At 45.4% G+C, this 6,953-nt stretch overlaps 1 protein-coding gene across 1 annotated transcript in view; it reads right to left on the reverse strand.

The window, feature by feature from the left end:
* Positions 1–6,953, reverse strand: part of T265_13541 (hypothetical protein) — a gene marked incomplete at both ends in the record, with an annotated part of 22,573 nt that overhangs the window by 2,563 nt on the left and 13,057 nt on the right. The window lies entirely within an intron of this gene.

The following is a 6,953-nucleotide window of genomic DNA, read 5'->3' on the forward strand; positions in this document are numbered from 1 at the left end:
TGCGATGTGCCTGCAAGCGGATTTTCGTTTTGGTAGAGGTCCGAACACCTATCATTGATGCAGACTACCTGGCCCTCTACAGCTTACCTGTCAATGTGTGACACGAAAGTCTCCCGGACATGCTAACTTTCCCCTCAGTCAACGGAATTAGTGCCCCAACTTCATCCACAGGTATCCGAGTTATCTTACCTGATTCCCATTTTGCTGATATACTTGGGGATTTTCCTACCGTTACTCATCCATGTCACTGCATCCACCTGGCCACTCATTTCATCGTTCACCAACTCCAGACGAGAGGTCCACCTGTTCATACCAATCCCCATCGACTTCATCCGGGTAAGCTATAAATCGCAAAACGCGAGTTCGGACAGATGTTCGAACTCGGCATCATCCGTCCTTCATCGATTCATTGGTCGTCACTCCTACATATGGCTCCCAAGAAATCTAAAGGGGATTGGAGACTGTACGATCCTGTGCTAAGACCGCGATCTCAAAGCAAGTAATAGGTTACTTAGCCTAAACGCACGATCTAGGTGTCCTATCTGATAGGTAACGTGTAGTCTTATCCACCAAAGGACCGTCAGTAATAATTACGGCGTAACCGTACGAACTTCACCTGCGTTTTTTCAGTAGTCGCAATTGGGCAGTGAACAACATATTGAATTGGACTTGGGCAGGGAGTACAGATAAGTAGACCGTGGTTCTATGGGAAATTAACAGTAAATCTTGAGGAGAATTAAAGAAGGGAATTAAAGAAGCCTAGATTGAACCTTTGGCAGTTGGCAAAACAGGATGCCCCAGGCTATTCCCACAATTAGATTGGTTTCTCGAAATCTGCGGCATGTTCAGACCTGCCACTCCATAGTGTAGAATTTCTATGTATAATGCATATGCTCCTGTATTATTGAAAATCCTTTACTATGGCGATTTCTATAAGTGAACGAAATCTCCAGGTCAATAAACACCGCCGACTGTGAATACGTTACCTGATGATAAAAAATCGTGATTTGTGGAAAAGGTTGACTCACATACAATGAACGTAACTTTCAGGTATTTTTCCACCAGAACAGATTTCCTCGACAGTCTAGAAACAAAATGGCCTTTGGAGATGCAACACATGCATAGGCGCATTCAGCTTTCCGTTTGTCTTGGAGGGAGCCTGCTGCATTTGTAGTACACCCTTTCGTAACGCAAAATAGTGTGGGTGCTTCGATTACTGGATGAACGCACAAATATCACAAAGTTATCCTTCATGTATTCATTTAAGGTCTTGTCAAATGCCGTGAAGGATGAAAACGATACACCCACAAATATCTCAACGAAAGCCACTTCCGAAGCCATAGCAGACGAAATTCAAAGCCGAATGTGCGCCAATAATTTTCAGAAGAGATCCATTAAAACAAATCGCAAAATATGACGGCAGATGAGCGGGGTTTTCAGTCTACGCATATATGCAAAGAAGTGCAACATTTTGACGTTGAAGTTTTTATTTCGCCCGCAGGGGTTTTGCAGAAAAATACATTGTGCGTCTAGCCGCTGGCTCCTGTGTGCCACTTATTTGCATATATGCGTAAACTGAAAACCCCCCTCATCTGCCGTCATTTTTTGCGATTTGTTTTAATCGATCTCTTCTGAAAATTATTGGCGCACATTAGGCTTTGCATTTCGTCTGCTATGGCTTCGGAAGTGGCTTTCGTTGAGAAATTTGTGGGTGTATCGTTTTCATCCTTCACGGCATTTGAGAAGACCTTAAATGAATACATGAAGGATAACTTTGTGATATTTGTGCGTTCATCCAGTAATCGAAGCACCCACACTATTTTGCGTTACGAAAGGGTGTACTACAAATGCAGCAGGCTCCCTCCAAGACAAACGGAAAGCTGAATGCGCCTATGCATGTGTTGCATCTCCAAAGGCCATTTTGTTTCTAGACTGTCGAGGAAATCTGTTCTGGTGGAAAAATACCTGAAAGTTACGTTCATTGTATGTGAGTCAACCTTTTCCACAAATCACGATTTTTTATCATCAGGTAACGTATTCACAGTCGGCGGTGTTTATTCACCTGGGGATTTAGTTCACCTAAACAAATTGCCATAGTAAAGGATTTTCAATAATACAGGAGCATATGCATTATACATAGACATTCTACACTATGGAGTGGCAAGTCTGAAAATGCCGCAGATTTCGAGAAATCAATCTCATTGTGCGAATAGCCAGCGGGCACACAGGATGGCACACTAAGGGCAGCGTGCATTTGGACGAATTATGCGGGAAAATTGTTGCTCAGTTCAAAGTGGGACAAAATTTCAACAACAAGTCCAGAAATAAATGTAAACAAATCGTCTATAGAAATGGTTGAGATAGAGTCAGCGCTGTAAAAAATAGAACGGTTCAGTCTTGAAACTTGAGCATTCCCGAAAGTGTGGTGAACTAGCCTGAGGAATAGGGAAACAAATTATTACGTCACGTTATTAACAGAGACCCGTGGAGATTACCGTTCTCTCAATAACGCTAGTATCCCAGACAGGTAGCCCATCCCACATATCCACGATTTCGCCACTACCTTTTGGCACACAAGCATTTTCTCCAAACTCGATCTCGTACGAGCATACTACCACAGACCCGTGGCCCCCGGTAACATTCCTAAAACAGCTGTCACAACAACGTTTGGCCTTTTCAAATTCACGCGTATGCCCTTTGGTCCTCGAAATGCAGCTCAAACGTTTCAACGTTTCATGGACGAAGTTTTACGTGGCTTACCGTTTGTGTACTCCTACCTTGACGATGTTTTAGTCGCTAGTCTCTTTCCTCAATACTCATGAAAGCACAAAGCCTAATTAGACAAATGCTGCTCCAAACGCAGCTGTCGGCGCCGTACTTATCACGGTTTTAAAAACGCATCTCGACCACTGGCCTTCTTCTCGCAGACGATGCAGGCTGCACAATCACGTTACAGTACTTTTGGTCGTGAATTACTCTCAATTTACCTTCCTATTCGCCATTTCCGGCATTTATTGAAAGATATATCATTCACCATTCAAACGTATCATAAGCCACTTACGTATGCTTTCAACCCCAACCTGATCGCTATTCACCACACGAGATACGTCATCTGGACTATATTTCCCAATCCACTACCGACTTTCGGTACACTCCAGGATCAGAAAATGTCGTCGCAGACGCCCTATCCCGTCCAGATACCAACACTCTTGAACCTTCCACACATTTGGTGAACCTTAAGCATGGTGATCCTAATTTTTGCCCATTCTAGCCTCCCCTTCATTTCAAGTCTCTTCAATTCACCTAACCATCCAGTCTGAAACCATTTTTTGTGATGTCTAGCGGCACAACTCGCCCAGTCGTCCCCAAGGCTTTCTGACGAGTTGATATGATCACTTTCATGGACATTCTCATCCAGGAATCGGGAAGTTGATTAGTGCAAGTTTCGTGTGGCCCTACATGAATAAGGATCTCACATTCTAGGCCAAACAGTGCATCGCATCTCAACGCAGTAAAGCAACTCGGCATACAATACAACCTGTCAGTTCACTTGCAGTTCCTGGTGCTCGATTCACACACGTTTGTGTACCACACGACTGAAGAAAACAATAAAATCTCAGCTCAGTTCTGTTTAACTCCCGGAGCCAACAAATACACGCTGAGGGTGTATTTGTTCTTTCGCCCTCTTTCCCCATCAAACGGTTTCACTCATAGTCTTGCCATGATTGATCGTTTTACTCTTTGGTACTCATTTCGGATACTCCAGGTTCAACGGCAGTCTTTGGCGTACCTCCCATCATTACTACCGATCGCAATTCACAATTTCAATGTAATCGGTTCCGTGAGTTTTCTACACTATTCGGTTTCCGTCGCTCTTCGTCTACCGCGTATCACCATTGTTCCAACGGTCTGGTTGAGTGGTTCCATCGCCGGCTCAAAGTTGCACTGACCACCCAAATTAACACATCTTCATTGTCCACTTCTTAACCTCTCATTTTAATTGCTATTCGCTAAATCATTGGGGAAACTCCTTGCTGGTCACTAGCCAAACCGGAAAAAAGGTGCAACTTTATGTTAAGCCGATGAACTGGTTTCCCCTCCTGGCGCATAGCCCGAATCAACCGTCACATTCGTCACCCGTCTGAAACAGTACATGCTTGAACTTTGTGCGACACCGACAAGACGATCAACGCGAAAGAAACACCTCTCGACCGATTTCCCCCGTTCACATTTGTATCTGCTCGACATGACGCAACGAGGAAACCCCTTCAACTCTGTTGTGATCGTCCCTTCAAGGTCGTTGAACGCCACCCCAACTACTTCGTTTAACCCAGAAACGAGAACATGATACCGTATCCATCGATCGTTTAAAGCCTTCCTTCAGTGAAGCACCTGCCACCACATCCAGCAATCGTGCCACCCCTCCAGCACACGTTCCCACCCAAGACACTCCCACCGCCAACCTTACCGCTTCCTTTAGTCGTTCCGAACGACGCGTCTGTTTCCCTCAGCACCTAGCTGATAAAGAAACTCGAAGTGAGCAGCTCTTTTATTCGTTACTAAGATTATTCGAGCGTTTTCCCCTTCACGGTTAACACCATAGCAGAGGAGTAGTTTGGTGTTCTGTACCTTTATTTTGCTCCTATTACGTAACATTACGTATTTTGTCAACTGAATAAACCGCTTTTGGTTGAACATAAAAAACCACAAAAAACGCGATTTTTACCCAAGTACACCAGTACAAACGTGATCACGCGCTTCGACTTTCCCCTGATTTCGCTTGCACATACAGCAGTCATTCGCGAGGTTTGTGTGCTAACTCTGGTATCCAAATATTTCACATTATCTTCGGAAGTCATTACATGTGGGAAGTGTTCAAAAGGGGACCCCTAGACAACCATTATTGGATTATTATTTATTCGCAGACCTGGGCCAACGACGAAGTGTTCTAAAGAGAATAATTCACCGTGAGTCATTTCCATCTGACCTCTTTATTGCTGTATGCTCAATTCAGCGTTATTACTTTTATTTTTTGCAACGCACTCCCGGTTAATTAAACTTTTGGGTAACCAGACGACTACTGTAGTGGATTTGAGAGTATGGAATTAGCACAATATGATATCGCAGCCGAACTCGGCACTGGCCGCCCCCTTGCGCACCATTTAGTCCACAACAACTATCTTCACTTGGTATTGTTTACCAGTCATATGTCTGAATCTGCAAAAAAATGTTCATCTACGACTGAACTGTTTGCTTCCCATAACCGGTCCCCGGTTCCCGTTCTCTCTGTCAGCACGGGCGCGCCTGGCTCGTATACACGGGTCACACAGTTGCTTCAGCAAAAATCACCCGGATTGGTATATGGCATGTGCCTCATCGACAGTTACTGCGTCCGAGGAGCGTCATCCCAGCACTGTCTGCCGTCATCTGGAGAGACGGTTGTGGGTGTAGTGACCTTCTGTCGGCTGCATTGTAAGCACTCGTTCAAACTTGCGAATCTTAGCCAGAGCAGGATTCGATTCAGAACCAGCTATCCAGAACTTACTCAACAGTGGTGGTTGACATTTCCGGCGTTAGTTATTTATGTCCTGATTGGTGAGGAGCTTGCCGAATTCACCGGCTGCAAACTGCCGCACTTCACGACCGCGTTTAATTCCTCCGGAGGGCGACGTAGTGGCCCAGCTTCTGTTTTATTAGCCTTCTACTTACAATTGGTTGATCGTACGAGAACTTGGAAACCTCCTGATTTTGTTCAGGATGGTGAGAGTTGACTTTAAGTTGGTTCCCGTGTTCCCTTAAACGAAAACGCACCGGTGCTTCGCGTACGGCTTGCTGTTGGTAGATGCACTAGACTCACTAGCTTCTTCGGATTCCTCATCATTCTGTTAGTTCTGCTGGCCGTTTGATGCATTTGTGTACACCAAACCAAAACGAAAAACAGCGTTGTTGCATCGATTATCCACTGTACACACAAATGCCAAATAGCCATTTTTCACATATTAATTCTGCGCCACCTAAAACCCTGTGAAGGATGAAACCCGGAAAGTAGCCAATTTTCTGTGAAACATATCTGAACCCACATCTGTAGCAATGGCATTGCAAATGTAAAGTTGAATGCTGGCCAAGAAACGGAGACGAATGACCCAACAGTGGTATCTGAGGCTTACAGAGAACACTATGCGTGTCTATACTCAGCCCCAGCGTCCTCGTCACATCACATCTTGTCAAGGAGAAACTACGAACAGCCTCTAACCGACTTGGTCTTCACGGTGGAGGACATTCGTCAACTCTTGGACAAGATCAACCCATTCTGCGCATTGGGACCCGACGAGGTCCATCCGAGGATCCTGAAAGAAACGTCCTCCACACTGGCAAACCATTTACACTTGGTGTTTCGTCAGTCGCTTGACGAAGGCCGCATTCTTCCTGCTTGGAAGGAAGCGATTGTCACGCCAATCTACAAAACTGGTGACCGACTATCGCCTGGCAGCTATAGGCCTATAAGCCTCACTAGCGTGCCGTGCAAGGTGATGGAACGCATTCTGAAGCGAGCCATCCTAGATCACCTTACTTCCAGCAATCTGATATCTCCAGCTCAACACGGATTTCTCCCAAACCGTTCTTGCGTAACAAACATGCTCGTGTTTATGGACAGCTCAACCCAAGCCAAGGACGAAGGACTCATATCGGATGCCATATTTTTCGACTTCTCAAAAGCATTTGATAGGGACCCACACGTCCCGCTGCTCCACAAACTCGAGGCTTACGGGATTCAAGGCGGATCAAGGCGTTCCTATCAGACAGGTCATTCAGAGTGAGAATAGGCTCAACTTATTCCTCTCCAGCGCCGGTCTCCATTGGAGTTCCTCAAGGCTCCGTCTTGGGACCACTCCTGTTTCTGATCTACGTCAACGACCTCCCAGACGTTCTTGCGAGTCCATGTTTACCTTTTG

The sequence above is a fragment of the Opisthorchis viverrini genome (assembly GCF_000715545.1).
Source record: "Opisthorchis viverrini unplaced genomic scaffold opera_v5_77, whole genome shotgun sequence".
In the NCBI taxonomy this organism is placed as follows: domain Eukaryota; kingdom Metazoa; phylum Platyhelminthes; class Trematoda; order Opisthorchiida; family Opisthorchiidae; genus Opisthorchis; species Opisthorchis viverrini.